Genomic DNA, 18,495 nt, shown 5'->3' with positions numbered 1-18,495 from the left:
AAGGAGACACATATAGGAAGTAACAATCCAAATACCAGACAGGTTTTTTTTTTGTAGAAACTCCAGATAGTGTATCATATTAACATAATAGACTAATGAGGAGATGGAACTTATTGGAAAAGAACATGACATTTAGAAAGATTGAAAAGGAAAGGAAAGGGGAGTGGTAGAGGGTGAGATGGATAGATAATATCATGGAAAGAATGAACATGAACTTGGACAGACTTTGAGAGATAGTGGAGAAGAAAGGGGCCTTCTATGGTGTTCTGTGGTCCATGGAGTCACAAAGAATAGGATATGACTGAATAACTGAACATAACAACAGTAAATAGAAAATTTCTAAGTAATTTTCTCAAAATGTATTCTTCACAGCAAGGACATACAAATAATTTATAGCATAGAATTGTGTGGCTATAACAATCACATGCAGGCAAGCACGTAGACACCTAGCATGTATTAAGCGTTTACTACATGCCAGACACTATGCTAAGCGCTGGGTGTACAAATACAAGCAAAAGAAAGACGGTCCTTGTCCTACAGGAGCTTGCATTTTACTGGGAGAAGAGAAGATGCTAAAGAGAGCAGGAAGAGGGTGATGTTCAAAAAGACAGTAGGACTGAGTGAATGAAAGATAAACTACCCAGGCTTGTTTCTAAAATGGGCTCCAGAAAGAATTCACCAATGGAAAAAGGAGACCAGGATGGAGGCATGATAGAGAGATTGCAATTTCCTTGTTGGAGACAGTGATCTTCATGGCAGAAGGGGATGCAAAGAGGAGAGGAAAGAAAACACAGGAAGATATGATTTTCCCCTTTAGTAGATTTTTAGTGAGCAGTTTTATTCCAGTTGTATTTGTTTTATTTACATATAAGAAGATACTCTTTTAAACTTGAAACAGCATAGGCAATCTTAGTAGCAAAAGTATTTTTTTAAGTGTACAGAGAAAAGAATAAGAAAACCTAGGACATCAGGGATGCATAATCAATATTTTAAAAGATATCCCCATGTCTAGGCCAGACTGCCAAATTGTTTTTAGTCTATTGGAGTAGTCACACAGAGGGAACAAAACCACAGGGGATGAATTCCTTTACATCATGTTGGGTTGATCAATTTATTTTTAAACTGTGATCAGTAGAAAAGGTCATGTTTTAAGCTCTTTTAAAGTAGAGCATTCATCTTGTTTTAGTATTTTTTTTAAACTTGGTGTCACCATTTCATTGTCCCTGTTAGAAAAACAGAATCAAATAAAAGCTCTCCAGGAGAGTGTTCAACTAGTCTGAAAACTAGTGTTTACTGATTTAAAGTTAATATCAACATTGTCTGTATTTGAATGCTAAAGAAATAGAGGATATTTATTACTTTGATTCATTGAATTTTTCTATGGTCTGTGGTTCTATCTAATAATTAAGCATAACAAACATAATGTATTGTCAAGTCCTCACAGGGCTTTGAAAATCACACCACCCACATCTTGTCTTAATTATTCTTCTAGGCATGATTAGTTGTTTCTCATTTATTTCTTCCTTTCACTTTTGATATCCTACATTAACTCCAAATCCTAAGTTATTTTAAAACAGTGCCATGTTCTGATCTAATTTACACTTTTGAATAATATAGATTCTTTTGAAAAGAATCATTGACTCTAACATGTTCCATGCTTTCTTGTGTCCTTTACTAAGAGCACAATGACATTTGCCTAGAATGAACACTGTCTTGGTACAAGTGATGTAAAATGATCAGTCCCTATAAAATATCACTTTACAACTTACTATTTTTAGCCCTAGAGGAATTTATGATTTCCTTTCCTCAGTTATTCAAGAAGCTGGGAAAGCCAGCTGATAGTATACAGAATCATTAACTTCTGATACAAAAGCTAAAGAAACTGCTTATTGTTGTGTCCATAGTATGTTGACATCTCATAAAGAAGCTAGTAAATTGCTCTCTGCGCTCACTGACATCGGCCAACGCCATGCTCCGCCTCCTCCGTGCTTGCTGTCGGGAGCCTTCCCAGATCCTTAGCGCTTCTCTGCCTGTGGCCCAGGTTTCTGGGAGGCAGAAGGCAGGAACCCCGTGTGTCCCCCCTTTCTTTCTGAGACCTTGGCTTCCCGCGTCCAGTACAGGGTCCAAGCATGGGGCTAAAGACTATCACACAGCCTCCCAACACTTCAAGAAGAAGGCGCCTTGGTCCCCACCAGGCCTCTGCCCACTCTATCCTACCTGCTGGACACCCCAAAGCCAGCCCTCTATGTGTCTTTGACTGGAGTGGTCCCCTTTGTGGCCCCACCCCTGGCCTATGTACCTGTACTGGCGTTTACTCAGATGGCCTATGGAGCCAGCTTAGTGTCTTTCCTGGGAGGGGTCAGGTGGGGCTTTACTCTGCCAGCAGACAGTCCAGCCAAGCCAGACATCATGAATCTAGCCTGTGGTGGGGCCCCACTGCTGTTTTCCTGGTATGCCTTCCTTATTTCTGAGGGACTCACTGAAGCCATCATCATGGTGGTCATGGGCTTTGGGGTGTCATTACACAATGAAGTCTTTCTCCTTCCCCATTATCCTAACTGGTTCAAAGCCTTGAGAATAGTGGTGACTCTGGTGGCATTTTTTTCATTTGTAGCCACTTTGATAATTAAAGATTTTTATCCAGAAACTAGCCCTAAATGGCCTGGTCAGGCTGAGTGAAGCTTGCTCTCCTGGCCCATTATGAGCAGGCAGACTATTAAGAACCCCCTTCACGTGCTCACAAAGGCTGTCTTGTTTGTCTTTGTAATTCCTCCGTCTAGTGACTGCCCCTTTCTGGAGATCAGGTCTCTTCATTAGAGTTGCCTGAGACTCTGACCCACAATAATGTCATATGTGTCCCTAGGCTGGTGCTCACAAATTTATTTCTGCTATTGATAAGTGAATTATAAAGACTTTTAAAAAGATCCAATAAAGAACACAAAGTATCCTTTAAAAAAAAAGTCAGTAAATTGTCAGTCAGGAGACAAACATTTGTCAAGCTCTTACAACGTGCAAGGCACTGGGCTTACTCTAGTCTTTCTATATTGCAAAACATTTTTAAAAATTTGTATATTTTAACAGAGAGTATGACTTTCCTATCAAAGTAATTGTGTGATTGTCTTTCCAACTACCTATTCTAATATGAGCCAAACACATTATTTTTCAAATTGTGCTATAGAAATCTACATCATCACCATAATTTGAAATTGGTTTTACTCTAACAAAGATAACATCTTTCTCCCCCTTTTTCAAAGAAAACTAATTTGTATTTGCCCTATAAACAGAGAAAATCAAAACGTACTCTGGATATATTTTTCAAATCGAAAGCATACCATATGGTTATCTCTGAAGGATTCATATCCCTACTTCATTACTTCTTTCTTTCTACTTGCCTCACTTTCCATCAGTCATCTTCTTGTTGATATGATATTTATGGACAAGAATGAACAATACTTTTCCTGTTATTTAGCTATTTTAAGTGTTTCAGAACTGTTGAAAGTCTCCCGTAATTTCCAGACTTCTAGAACAGTATTTTAAGTTTTTTACACTGTTTGGCCTTACATTACATTGTATGGGATACTTATAAAGGTTCCAATAATATATTTTGTTATGCTTCAAGAAATATTAGGATATGTAAAGTTGTCACCAACATTTAATATTTAATCTCTTTTAATTTTTCTCCTGTAAAAGATTTAGGAACTTCTCATCAGTTGCAGGCACTTGCTACCATGAATAAAGAGAGTAAAGACAATGAATTAGGAAATGTGATGTATCTTTTAAATGATGGTTTTTCTTATTAAATAAAATGCATTCATATAGTTAATTATACTTAACAAATATTAAAAACCTATTTTTTCCAGAGTCCCTCCCTAATTAGCAGATGGAGGACACATCCTAGATCCTCCATTTCAAAAAGGTTCTCAGGTCAGCTATCGGATTTTTCTTTCATATTTCACATGACTCTGGACCTCTCCATCATTCTCCCATGATAGGCATCTCTTCTTCCCCTGCCTCCTTTCAGCTTCCTTTTGTGTATTAATCTTTTCCCTTGGTATAAAGGCTTCTTGAGGTTAGAGACTGTCTTTCTCTTGCTTGTATTTTTATTCTTACAACTTAGCATAGTGGCTGGCATATAGTAAATGCTTAATTAATGCTTGTGGACTGAAGTGGTTCACTTGGAGATACAGAAATTAAATAATGTCTTCTATTGGCATAGGTTCATATATGCCTTTAAACCCTGCTAGAAGGCAGGCAAAAACTGGTGGATTGTTTGAGCTCAGTAGTTCTGAGATGAACTTGGCCAAACTAATTGGGTGTCTTGACTAAATTCAGAAACAGTATAGTGAGCCCTGAGGTGGGTGTTTTTACTACTCTCATAGCAAAGTGGATACAATCCTAGACCTGGGATCAAGAAGTCCTTAAAGTCATTCCCCAACTGATAAATGGTCAAAGGGTTTGAACAGGAAGTTTTCAGAGGAAGAAATTAAAGCTGTCTAGAGTCATATGAAAAAATGCTCTAAATCACTATTGATTAGAGAGAGATGCAGATCAAAATAACTCTGAGGTACCACATCACACCAAACAGATTGGTTAACATAGCAAAACAGAAAGATGAAGGATGTGAGAATGTTGGAACACTAATTCATTATTGGTGGAGCTGTGAGCTGATCCAGTCATTCTGGAGAACAATTTGGAACTATGCCCAAAGGCCTATAAAAATGTGCATACCTTTTGACCTAGCAATACCACTTCTAGGGCTGTATCCCAAAGAAATTATACAAGTGGGAAAAGGACCTGTATGTACAAAAATATTTATGGCAGCTCTTTTTGTGGCGGCAAAGAATTAGAAATCAAGGAAATGCCCATCAATTGGGGAATGGCTAAACAAGTCATGGTATATGTAATGGAATACTATTGTGCTATAAGAAATGAGGAGCAGATGGACTCCATAATAACCTGGAGAGACATATATAAACTGATGCTAAGTGAGAGGAGATGAACTCGGAAAACATTGTACACAATTATAGACATATGGCATCTGTAATGACTGACTTGGATAGACTGAGCTCATCTCAGCAATGCAAGTTTATAAGACAACTCCAAAGAACTCATGATGGAAAAGGCTATCCACATTCAGAGAAATAACTAAAGAGTCTGAATGCAGATTGAAGCAAAGTACTTGCTCTCTCTCTTTTTTGTTTTGTTTTGTTCATTCTTTCTCATTCATTCCATTGGTTATAATCCTTCTTTACAATTTTACTAATGTTTAATATGAAGATATTTGTAGAACCTATATTGGATTTCATGATGCCATGGGAGACAGAGGGGGAGAAGAGGAAGTGGGAGAAAATTTGGAACTCAGAAGCTTGTGGAACTGAATGTTGTAAACTAAAAGTAAATAAGTAAATACATTTAAAAAGTTTTTTAAATATAAATAAAAATAAATTTTTTAAATGGGAAAAAGACCCATACAGTACAAAAATATTCATAGCAGCTCTTTTTGTGGTGTCCAAGAACTAGAAATTGAGGGGATGCCCATCAGTTGGGGAATGGCTTAACAAGTGGTGGTATATGAATGTAATGGAATACTATTGTGCTATAAGAAATGAGGAGCAGGTGAACTTCAGAGAAACCTGGAAAGACATATATGAACTGATGCTGAGTGAAGGGAGCAGAACCTGGAGCACATTGTACACAATAACAACCACAATGTGGGAGGACTGATTTTGATAGACTTAGCCCTTCTCAGCAATGCAACGACCTAAAACAATTCCACAGAACAAATGATGAAAAATGCTAGTCACATTCAGAGAAAGAACTATGGAGTCAGAATGCAGAATGAAGCAGACTATTTTCTGTTATTTCTTTTTTCTTTCTCATGGTTTTTCCTATTCATTATAATTCTTCTATGCAACATAACTAATATGAAAATGTGTTTAATAGGAATGTATGTGTAGAGCCCATAACAGATTTCAAGCCATCTTGGGTAGGAGGGGAAGAAAATGTAAAACTCATGGAAGTAATTGTTGAAAACTAAAAATAAGTAATTTAATTTTTAAAAAAGTCATTAGTTCCAATCCAGCCTGAAATACTTTAAAAATGGAATAACATTAGAAAATTGCTTAACTTCTACTGCATTTTCTCATCTATAAAATGGGGATAATATAGCACCTACCTACCAAGGTCAAATGAGCTATTTGACAGTTCTTAGCAAAGTGCATGGTACATACCAGCTACTTAATAAATCTTTTCCTTCCTTCCTTCCTTCCTTCCTTCCTTCCTTCCTTCCTTCCTTCCTTCCTTCCTTCCTTCCTTCCTTCCTTCCTTCTTTCCTTCCTTCCTTCCATAGTCCCTACTGATGCATTTCATATTATCAAACAATCATAAAACATCGGCTTTTAAGAATATTTATCAAAGTAGCATTGTAAGAAGTTGGTACAAAATATGTTCCCCAAAGCCTGGAACACTCTATCCTTTGGATACAGAGTCCATGTCAAGAATGAGTTTAGAATATGAGGGTAGTGAGTTACAAAGAACAGAAAAGACCATAGGGTAAATTTAACTCCTGGTTACTGAAAGTTCTTTGTTGCATCCATTGGTAGTTTTCGTCTTTTGTGTTAAGGTTCACACACCTTGAAGCTGCATCCTTTTTTGAGGACTGCAGTATATTTTTCTCTGCTCAAAGAGATTGTGTGTGTGTGTGTGTGTGTGTGTGTGTGTGTGTGTGTTTTGGATGAATGCCTATTTGCCCTTAGTATATGTCTCTGTACTCAGCTTGATGCTTTGTCTCCTACAGATCCACCCTTTATAGTGACATAGTAAATGGATGGGATAGAGAGGAAACAAAGAAGCTGCGTCTCAAAAAAAAAAAAAAACCAACATGAAAAGAAAAGGGATTTCTGCTCAGGTTCCTAACTAAAATATTCAACTACTGGACTGGCCTACCCTTTTACTGAATAAGTGCTAACATTACTCCATTATTTAAAATTCTCAGAGGGTATGGTTAAATTGTTTGAACCAACAATCAAGCTGTTACCTTCTTGACTTAATAAGAAGTTGATACCTGATAAAGAGATCACAGAGTATAGACAGGGCATTGTTTATTTTCAAAACCTACTCATGTATTTTAATTGAGGTGAGAATGTATTAAACCCCATGCCTTACACTGACAGAAATGTTATTTCAGAATGCTCTATTTTCTGTAAAATCATCAACTGGCTAAAACTAAGGTCAAATTGAATGCCAAATTAAAAGCAGAAATAAGGGTTAAAAGAGAGTTCATGCAGTTACAACAGCTCTAGCCCAACCTTTAAAAAAAAGATGAAATCTTAACCTTGAAACCTGATCTTGAAAAACTGGAAATGGATAAAATGCTGATTACTACCATTTATCAAAAAAGTTGAACTGATGTAAGACTCTTATAGAAATAAGTATGACAGGAATGGCCTTATTAAGCAAACTTTTATACTCCTTGCCAAATGGGGAAGTATGACAATTTAAAGCTATACTTGTTTATTAATCTGAGCTCATCTGAAGAAGACTAAGGAGAAAAAAGTAATTCTCCAAAGCAAAAAAAAAAATGGTTTGGGCAAAGAGGGAATCCTATGAAAAGATTATTATGAGACTAATTGAACCAGATAATTTTAAGAGTATTTATAGAGGATAGTGGATGAAGAAAATTAATTGACATGAAATGGAACAGATCTATAAATATGTATTTAATAAATTTTTATCATAATTGATAAGTAGAAATACTGCATTTGACTTCTAAGTTTTAAAAATCCAATGGACTATTTAAGTAAATGTAAATAGCACCTGAGAAAGTAAAGTCTAAAACAACTGAACCTGACCAAATGTGTATGAATAAAATTAATGTTCGAGGCAATATAATTTTAAAAATCATTCAGGCATCAATTTTCAAGATATTACAAAGAAGGAAAAAAATTTAAAAGAATCAGTATATTTAGGATGATCTTATTACCAGAAATAAATAACTAAAGACTGGAAAGCTATCTCTAAGCATAAATCTATATGTCTTTGTTCCCATATTTACAAAAACATTTTATGAGAATAATCTCAAAGAATGGCCTTGATGAAAATATATGAAGGAACCAGATGAGTTTCACTGATGATTTTTCTGTACCAGAGCCCATCTCCATAGTTACACAATTACTTTGGAAGTTAAAAATGTTTATTATTTTTCATCACAAAATAGCACTTAATTTGATGGATTGAAAATGCAATCCTACATTGCTTTTGCTAAATGAGAGATTCCTTAATCAATGTATCTAAAGAAATAATTTTGTTCAGTGATCCTCTGATAATCAATATCAAACAGGCGTAAAAATTGGGAGACATTTTTGTCAAAAAAGTTCAGCACTGTCTTGAATTTTCTAATGTACAGAATCCATATGGTGAGGTGCTACAGATGATTGTTTGCATAAGATATTTTACTAATTGTATCAAATTCTAAAATAATCCAGAGACTCTTCAGTTAAATAAAATGCTCTCCCCATGTTATAGTTGAACAGTTCAATGATCCAATCCAAGCATATTGGCCAAGTATTTCAGATAGATATCAAAATTGGCTAAGAACCAAATAGAAAGAGTAAAATGGCTATCGCTCTTAAAAAAAATAATTGTAGCTAATTCAAAGAGAAAACAACTGAAAAATAACACATATCCAACACGTGTTGTATCCAACAAATATTGTTGTTCAATTCTTTTGAGTTGTGTCCAACTCTTTTGACCTCATTTGGGGTTTTCATGGCAAAGATACTGGAGTGGTTTGCCATTTCCTTCTCCAGCTCATTTTGCAGATGAGATAACTGAGGTAAATAGGATTAACTGATTTGTCTAGGGTCATACAGCTAGTTAGAATCTGAGGGCAGGTTTGAACTCAGGAAGATGACTCTTCCTTGATTCCAGGCCTAGCACTCTGTCACTGTCTGCTGGATAGAAGTAGACTAAGACTAAGGGATAAAAATACCATGAAATACCCAGAAGTACATTACCCAAAATTTATGATTTTTAAGTTATCAGTTTCACTAAAGGAACACAACTATTTATAAAGGCATCAGTGGTTTAAAGGAGAAGTTATTAAAAGACTGTGTCACTTTTGGTTATAAAAGAAAACCATAAAAAGAGAACTAGTATATATGAACATATTAAGAGACTGAAGTAACCTTAGCAAGTGCTTACATGCATGGTTCAAAAAAAGAAGGTCAATCAAGATTAAGAGGCAGTTTTAAAATACATTAGTCCTTTTTATACCCAATCTAACATACTCCGCAACTACTTTATAGAAAGTCTTTATAGAAAGAAATATTTCTATTATATAGAAATAAAAGAATATCATTTCATTTGATGAATTTCAAAAAGCCTTAGATATTTATTTAAATACAGTTAGCACCATCCGGCATTCTGACGAAGAGAAAAATTATGAAAGTTGGTAATCTCTGCTCTCCAGGCACTATGTTGATAGGACAGGAGTAGATAAGATGGCATTTTCTTTAAAAGAAATTTCTACAAGATAGAAACGGGGATGTAAATAAATTTGTATATTTTCTTTGATTCTATAGTATTCTGATTTCCCCTGGCTGCTAAAATTGTTCTTCTATTGCTCCCAGAAGATATTCTTCCCAGATTCTTTTTTCTGTGTTAAAAATAAAAATAAAGACAATTCATTTGAGATTTTGTAATATGTCACCAAATTTTAGCCCTTCCCTTATCTCTTCACTTAGGAGTTTGGTTTTGTTGTTGCCATGCATACAACCTTATGATCTGATCTAAATAATTATTTCAGGTTCCACTTTTTTGACCTAGTACAAACTTATACTATGCTGATTGATTCCCTGGATAGCGCTGGCAAGTCTGGAATGTGCCAGCCCTTCATTTCTCACTTCAGTAGTGTTACTCTGAAACAAAGGTAGGGAACCTGCAGCCTCTAAGTCACATGTGGCCTTCTAGGTCCTTGGGGGCAGCCTTTTGGCTAAGTCCAAGTTTTACAGAATGAATCCTTTTATTAAGGGTATTTGTTCTGTGAAGTTTGAATTTAATCAAAGGGCTGCACTTGAGAATTTAGAAGACCTGTGGCCTTGAAGAAACAGGTTCCCCACTCCTGCACTAAACCTTGTCATGTTTAGTTTTTAGGAAATAAATACCTATATCCCTAAGGGTAATTTAGCATTCTAAGTGATATTACCTTTTTAATCTTAATACGTCTTCTTCAACATTAAAAAACATAGCTCTATGCTAGGAGATTTGAGATCCATTAGAATTACTCTTTAATATAGAATTTTAGAAGGTTAGAACTGGAAAGGAGCTTTGAGATTAAAGAGTACAGTCCTCTTAGGTTGTGGAGGTGGAAACCTAGTTACAGAGAAGGGCTGTGACTTGAATAATGTCAGACAGTTAGTGCAAGAGACAACCATAGCAACATTTTAAAGATAGTAAGAATCTGAGCTTTTATTTAATTGATGATGATGAGAGTAGTTATAATTTGCGTAGTTCTTCAAAGTTTTCAATACACTTTATATATATTGTTTCATCTTATCCTTACAACCACCCTGGGAGGCAGAAGCAATTGTCATCTCCATTTCACAGATGAGAAAAGGGAGATCAACAAAGATCAAGTGATTTGCCCAGAATCACATAACTAGTTAAGTGTCTGAGGTCACATTTGAACTCAGATCTCCTTGACTTTAGATGTAGCACTAGTTGCCTCTGATATTTCCCAATTTGAAAGTTTCTTAATTTAAGAAATGTTAACGACTATGCCATTCTCTTTATTTTTTTGCTAATAAAACCGAGTAAGGAATTACATGGAGCATGTCTTCATCTCCTATATATCTCTTCCAGGTTCCGGGAGTGGTTCGTGTATTTCCCATCTGTCTGGCTTCCAGATTACTTGCATAACTGCTATCCCTTAACATGCAAATAATGGAAATACTTGAGGCAGCATCCTCTTGAGAGTCCCTGAACTTGGCTTTAGGGAACCTGTTTTCTTGAAAAGTATGAATCTGGAATATACCTTCTCCTTTTCTTGTTGAACCTGTTATTTGGAACTTTCCAGCTGTAGGGCAATATAAATTACCTTATATGTTAGTTTTTATTTAATGAGAGGAAGATTGATAAGAAGGCAGTTTTATAAAATTTTATACAAGTCTTCTTGTTTGCTATTCAGTCTTGCCCAGAGGTCAGTATAGTAATTGTTATTTTTCTTGTCGCCATAGCCCCTTAATAAAATGGCATAGATTCTTTTCTTTTTTTATGAAAAAAAAGCAAAGAAAATCTCCCTTCTGGGATAGCTGAATGAGCTTACTACTTTCTTATTGATTGATTGAATGAAATAATGAATGAATGAACAAATACATCTTTGGAATCTTTGAGTGCCAAAGTACTAAGGATATTTTTTTTCCTTTTGTTTGTCATATTTTATTGATCACAATTTATTTTCTAGTGTCAAATTAAATATATCTTTCTTTACTCTTGAAAACTAGGACATAATTGAAGTAGGAAAAATTCTTATTCTATTAGCCATTGAGTGCAATAGGATGGTGAAGTTTATAGTTTTTCTAAAGATTTCTCAAAATATTTTTCCAAATTTCTAATTAAGTATTGTCTCTAAGCAACTTTATTTTTTTCTTTTATAGCTGTGCTTATTAATTTCTCAGCTTATCCTTATTCCTTTTATTTTCTATTTTTCTTTCTGAGTTCTGGTATTTTTTTGTGTTTTTTTTTTAAATTCAATTCTGTAATTCTCTCATCAGCTTTCTTTAAAAATAATCCTTCAGTTAATCAAAGAAAACTTCTCAAACTAATGGTTTATTCTGTCTTCATTTTTTTATCCTTCATCAAAGTGGATGAACATTTTTTAAAAGAATCTCTTTTTATTGTTAACTTTTCAAAGACCTAGGTTGAAGTCTGACATTACTTTTGAATTTTTGGCACACTTCTATTGTCTTTTGTTTGACTTTGCTTAAATGAACCTACTGTTCAGTTTAATTTTCAAAAGATTACTAGGTATTAAAGAAAAAAAGATTTAGTCTGTGAGAGTGAATAGCAGTTTTGTAAGATTGTTATACAAAATAATCCCAATTTGCTACTAGAGCCATTCATTCTTTCAGAATATTTATTAGGTACCTTCTATGTGTCAGACTCTATATTAGGTATTGAATATACAGAGACCAAAAGGAAAGAGTCTTTGCCCTCAAAAGGATTGCATCCTATTGAAGGTAAATAAAACATACATATAAACAAATACAGTGTTGGGTTTTTTCCCTGAGAGTAGAAGGCGCTATCAACTGGGGTCAGTAATCAGAATAGGTATTATGTAGGAGGCAAACCTCTGCCTCAGCTTTGATGAAATCTAGGGATTCTATGAGCCACATATATGAGAATACAGACATAAGGGAAATTCTCTGCAAAGATAAAGAGATAGGAAGTAGAATATATTATAAAGAAAATATCAAATTTGTTAGTGTGGTTGTAATGCAGTACATATGAAGGGAACAAGTCTTGAAAAGTAGGTCAAGACCAGACTGAAAGGCTTTATATGCCAGAAGAATTTGCAGTGTATCATTGAATCAAAAGGGGATCAATCACCATAGTTTCTCAAGTAATGAAGTGACATAGTTAAACAATTCTTTAGAAATATTAATTTGGAAGCTGTGCAGAAGAATGATCAAATATTGTGTAGTAGTATCCCCTTTGGGATTGCCTGGATCTTCACTGAGCCTGGTTCCATTCCTATCAAGTACTTATGAAGTGGAAAGCAAGATGCTAAGTAGCAGTTGGAAAACTACCTAATGTCAGGTGTTATTCTGGGTTATGAAGAAGAGCAGAAGATGCCCTGTATCCTCAGACCACTGCCACTTTCTGTTGAATCAGAAAAGGAAAGATGCAAGAAAAGGGTCATGCATGGCTAGAATCTTAACTAGGAACTCTGATGCCTGGAGGAAATTCAAATGAGTGAGGAGTATGTGTAGAGGTGCCATTTAGTTTAATCATGTTAAGAAAAAATGCAGCTTGGCCCAGGGTTTAGCCCCATGCCCCATGAGATGGTGAAAAAAATCCCCACACTCCCAAACCTTGGGGTAAATGGGACAGAAGTTCATGGGGACAACATGGACAAGAAGAATACCCAGCAAACATAGGAAAAGACTTTAATGCCCAATTTTTTAAAATGCTCTATTTGTGGGATCTTCCATTGTTACTGAAACCTCTGCCATTAACTGGTTAAACTGTCACTTAGAGTTAGATCAGATGGCAATACTTTAATTTCCACTACTTGAATACGAGTGATATTAGTTGGCAAATAAAAAATGACTGGACTCTTGTATCTATGGGTTTATAGGCTCAAAAAATTCAGGAGCCTCATTATTACAGATTATTTAACATACTTGTAATTATTTTATCATATTACAAATCCTTTACCACATCATATGAACTGGAAAGTGAATATAGCACTGGAGTTCTAGGAACAAAGTCAAAATTTTCCTTTTTCAAAAGTTTCTTAATAACCATATACTATTAATTATATAATTACATGTAACTATTAATTATAGCTATTTCATTTGCATAATTATTTTACTTACTTTTTTGCTTTTTTATTTGATCTTAAAAGCCCTAATAGATGTTGATACTATAATTAAGTCCACTTTTACATATGAGGAAACTCAGACTTTGAGAGGTCATGTGACCTTTTTCTAGAAAAAGAAGAAAGATAGAATTTAAAATGAGTTTTGAACCTGGGTCTTTCTGAATCAATCATTCAGCAAGCATTTTTAAAGTGTGTGCCATATACAATACACTTTCTATGCTATTCTGCTGCTCCAAGTCTCATTTTCCTCATTTGTAATCTGAGGATAATAAAACTCATACTACCTATAGCATAGCACTGATTTGGTATGCCAATCAAATTTTAAAAAACCATTGTAATCATCAATGAGAATGTACTTTCCAATATGGACAGTTAGGTGGTACGGTAGATAGATTGTCAGACCTGAAGTCAGGAAGACTAATCTTCCTTAATTAAAATCTAGCCTCACACACTTACTTGCTATGTGACCCTAGGCAAGTCACTTAACCCTGTTTGCCTCCTTAGTTTCCTTATCTGTAAACTGATTTGGAGCAGAAAATGGTGAAGCACTCTAGTATCTTTGCCAGGAAAACCTCAAATGATTTGCTCAAGAGTCAGGTATGACTGAAATGACTGAACGATAACTTTCTGATATGGTATTTTGAAATTGTTCTAAAAATCGAAATGCTACTAAGTTTTTATGGGAAAAACAAAGTGAGACATAACATCATCCTCTAAATAGCCTTGAACTTTAGTTGATAGACTCACTATCCTACCAAGGCTTGTAGTTGAAGGCTTTCCAATTTGTTCTTGACCATGTCCTTATGGATCTTCTCAGTAATAGTCTCTAAAGATCTGTGACCAAGGCAGTACTGTAGAGAAGTATGAGAGTATTGGTTCAGTAGAAGTCTATTGCCTGTTATTTCTTGGGAGGATAATCTGTTTTCTTTTGTGATTTGTCACAGCTCTAGAATCAGAATTAGCACTCCTTGAAGGAACTGTGAAATTAAGCCTTCCAAGAACCTCCAAAACAAAGACCAAATTATAAAACTTTAAAGTTCAAAGAAACTGTAAATATTATCTAGTCCTATTTATTTTACATTTACATAAAAGAAAAATCAAGTGGTATTGCAGAAGTTGTACACCTAGTGACAAGACAGAAGCCATATAAGTTTGGATCTCTGTTTTTGAGTCTAATGTTTTAGGCCAAGCCATGATAGCACCCAGATATACTTTGATAATTCCACACAATCTTTTTTACTCTAAATTGGTATGTAGTCAAATTGGTATAGTCAAAAGCAATGATATTTTGAGTCTGAGGACCTGTGACCACATTCTGATTTTACTATTTACAACCACTACCAACCAGGGTAAGACATTACAATTCTCTAGGCTTCAGATTTCTCATCTGTAAAATGAGGAGGCTGGAGTAAATGATGCTAAAGTCCCTTTGCTGCTCAAAATCCTATACTGCCATGACAAAGGAAGCAAGAATTTATGTATATTTCTGGTCCTTGTCAGCAGCCAGCTTGAGCTTATACAAAAAAATGGCCTTATTTATTTTCTTCCATCATGGTTCACATGCTAACATTTTTGTCAGAAAAACATGAAAGAAGAAGAAATAATGGGTAAAGTGGTTGAAATTTAATGTTTGAGCCTTGAAAAGGACATCAGAAGAGCTAGCATTTATATGGAACTTTAAGACTGGCAAAGCGCTTTATCAATTTTATCTTTCCAACAACTCTAAGTTATATGTACCATTATTATCCCTATTTTATAGATTTGAAAAGTGAGACAGACAGAGGTTGTGACTTCCCCAGGGTCATATAAGTAATATGTTTTCAAGACCAGTTATGGACTTAGGTTCCTGAATCCAGATCCAGCATTCTATCTACAGCAGTATCTATCTGCATCAAAGTATAATGGAAAATCCCTTGCACCTCTAAAAAAAGCCAAAAAAGCCCCCCCAAACAACACTAGATCTGGAGTCACCAGACCTGGAAATTTGACCTTACTAGTATTATTTTGGGCAAGTAATTCTACTCTGTGAAGCCTTAGTTTTCTCATTTGAAAACTGAAGGATTTGAACTATATCATATTTAAGAACTCTTTCCTAATATAAGTATTGTGATTGTAAAGGAGTCAAATATCCAAGTTTTTGGATATTAGTTTTGTTCTCTAAACTCATTTTCAAGTGTCTCTTGGCAAGACAGATAATGTTTTACCCTCCCCCCCCCATATATGTGTGTGTGGGGTTCGAAGACTTATTGAAATGCTTTCTGGGGGTGTTTGAAAAATATTCCCGAAAAATGGTGGAAGTAGCTTCAGAGTCATTGACTGTGACATTAAAAAGATTGTGGAGGTCAGATGAGGCACCAAAGGACTGCAAAAGTACAACTATTTTTCCTGCTTTTCACAAAAGGGAGAGTAATAGAAACTGAAAACTACAGACATGGCATATGGCCTTGATATTGAGTTCTGAAAAAAAAATGTATTATTAAAGAAGTATTTAATGAATATTTAGAAAAGTAAACAATGATCACAGTGATAAAGCATGTTTGCATCAAGGATAAATAATGACAGACTAGAATGAAATTCTGTTTTGACAGCTACTAAACTGGTATGCAAAGGGTATGCTATAAACATAATAAATCTAGATTTTAACAAAGCAGTTGTTAAAGTCTCTTGTGTTATTCTTGTAAAAATAGATGGAGAAATGTGGGCTAGATAATAATACAATTAGGATTTTAACTAGTTGAATGATTAGATCCAAAATGTGCTAATTATTGGTCTGTGTCAGGCTATTACCAATAGAAAGCCCCTGCTATCTGTGTTTCAACCTGTATTTATATATATATATATATATATATATATATATATATATGTGTGTGTGTGTGTGTATATATATATATATATGTATAGTTAGTGCTTTGTGAAAAAAAGATAGATCACATGATTATCAAAATTGCACAGTGGACAAAGCTGAGAGGGAGAGTTAACATAGTGAAAGAGTCAGGATTTTAAAATCTATTAACCAGTAAGAACATTTATTTCAGTATAATAGGGATAAATTTAAAGTCATACTTGAGTCAAACATATTGACTTCACAAACATAAAGGAGAAACAGTAATTCATTTGAAAAAATATCTGGGTGCTTTAGTGTACTCTGATCTCTGATATGGTTCAACAGAATGCCATAGAAATCAACAACAACACAAAGGCTAATGTGATCTAAGGATGCACCAAGAGACAAATAATGTCTATTAATAATGAATTGATAGTCCTGGCCAATGAAAATATAGAGTATTCTCTTGAGATCTGGATGTAGCAGATTAGGGAGGACATCAGCAACCTGGAGAAGGTCCAGGACAAATAAGATATAAGAACAATCTTAATCTCACTGCCACATAGAGAATAGTTGAGGGAACTGGGAATGTATAATTTGGAGAAGGCAAAGTGTGCTTTGGGGGCATATAGCTGTATTCAGGCATTTGAAGGGCTATTATGTGATGAGGATTTAACTTGTTCAATTTGACCCAACAGAGCAGAATCAGTATTGAGAGTCACAAATTAAAAACATATAAATTAAGAACTGATATCAGGAAAAACTTAAGAAATTAAATTATTTAAAAGAGTGAGATGTAGCAGGAGTTGTTCAGTTCTTCCACACTGGAGGAGGAAAATCTAGATTGTGGGTGGGGAACCTGTGGCCTTGAAGTCACTTGTGGCCCTCTAGGTCCTTAAGTAGGGCCCTTTGACTGAATCTGAACTTCACAGAATAACTTGAATTCAGTCAAAAGACCACACTTGAGGATCTAGAGGACCACATGTGGCTTCAAGGCGGCAGGTTCCCCACCCCTGGCCTAGAGGACAATTTGTTAGATATGTTGCAGTAGGGATTCTCTTGAGGATATCAGTAGAATTAGATGGCTACAAGGTCATTTCCAATTCTGAGATTCAGTGCAAAATACAGATATAGCTCTGTCTCCAGTTCTGATACTGAGTGAAATTTTAAAGCCCTCTTCTAATAGAAATAATAGTTTTGATTTTTTTTAAGGGAATGGCTCAGAAATGTAGCTCCAGGAAGTGATGAAAGGACTAGGTGTGCAAATATGACTATAAAGAATAAAAAAAAGATTTTGCCATGAGGTTAACACAGGTAGAAACAGACTGGGTTTTTCTGTATTGTTGTTAATGCCTTTTTTGTTTACCTAATCAAAAAGGTTAAAGTCAGCAGTCAATAATTAAACACTTATTCTGTGCTATGCACCATGCTAAATTCTGGGAATATAAATGCTAGCAAAAAGAAAGATATTCTCTGTCTTTGATGAGCATATAACCTAATGGAGGAAGACAACACATAAAAAGTATATGAAAAGCCAGGGTGTGGGGCCTTTCTATAGATAAGTAAACAATGTCTGTTCAAAAACAATTTACTTACATTCTTGAATCTCAGTTCCTTTATCTGTAAAATGTCAATAAGGGCACCTACTTCAGAGGATTTTGTTGCAAGGATTAAAATGCTAAAAACCAGCATAAAACACTTCTCAAACCATAAAGTGCTATATAAATGTGTTTTTATTGTCTCATTCTCAGCTTTTTAATTATAATTCACATAGACAAGTTATTAAGACACATTGCTACTATTCTCTTAAATGTTCTGCCAACCATAGATAGCTGAATAAAATATTTGCTTTATGTAGTTGAATGAGTTTTAGGTAAGCTAATTTGTAAGCTCAATGAAAGCACTCTGGGTATGACTCTAAAGCAATCATATTTGATAGGTCATGTCTTTATAGGAATTTGCCAGATGCAAATTTTTACAGTATACAGTGGGGTTTTGCAGTTTCCTTTAGTAATCTTTATTGATCATTAAATCTGGGCTTGCTTCTTAAAATTGTCTCTACTATAAT

The 18,495-nt window shown here is 34.9% G+C and overlaps 1 protein-coding gene and 1 pseudogene across 1 annotated transcript in view; both read left to right on the top strand.

The window, feature by feature from the left end:
* CSMD1 (CUB and Sushi multiple domains 1) overlaps positions 1 to 18,495 on the top strand; it is a 2,654,573-nt gene that overhangs the window by 1,854,849 nt on the left and 781,229 nt on the right. The gene's annotated exons all lie outside the window — the stretch shown is intronic.
* On the top strand, positions 1,970 to 2,824 carry LOC138144079 (transmembrane protein 69 pseudogene; annotated as a pseudogene).

This window comes from Petaurus breviceps, unplaced genomic scaffold, assembly GCF_028583685.1.
Source record: "Petaurus breviceps papuanus isolate PSGF00001 unplaced genomic scaffold, PetGlider_PUasm1.0 90686, whole genome shotgun sequence".
Lineage (NCBI taxonomy): Eukaryota > Metazoa > Chordata > Mammalia > Diprotodontia > Petauridae > Petaurus > Petaurus breviceps.
The sequence above is the reverse complement of the archived record's forward strand: the minus strand, read 5'-3'. Positions and strand labels throughout refer to the sequence as shown.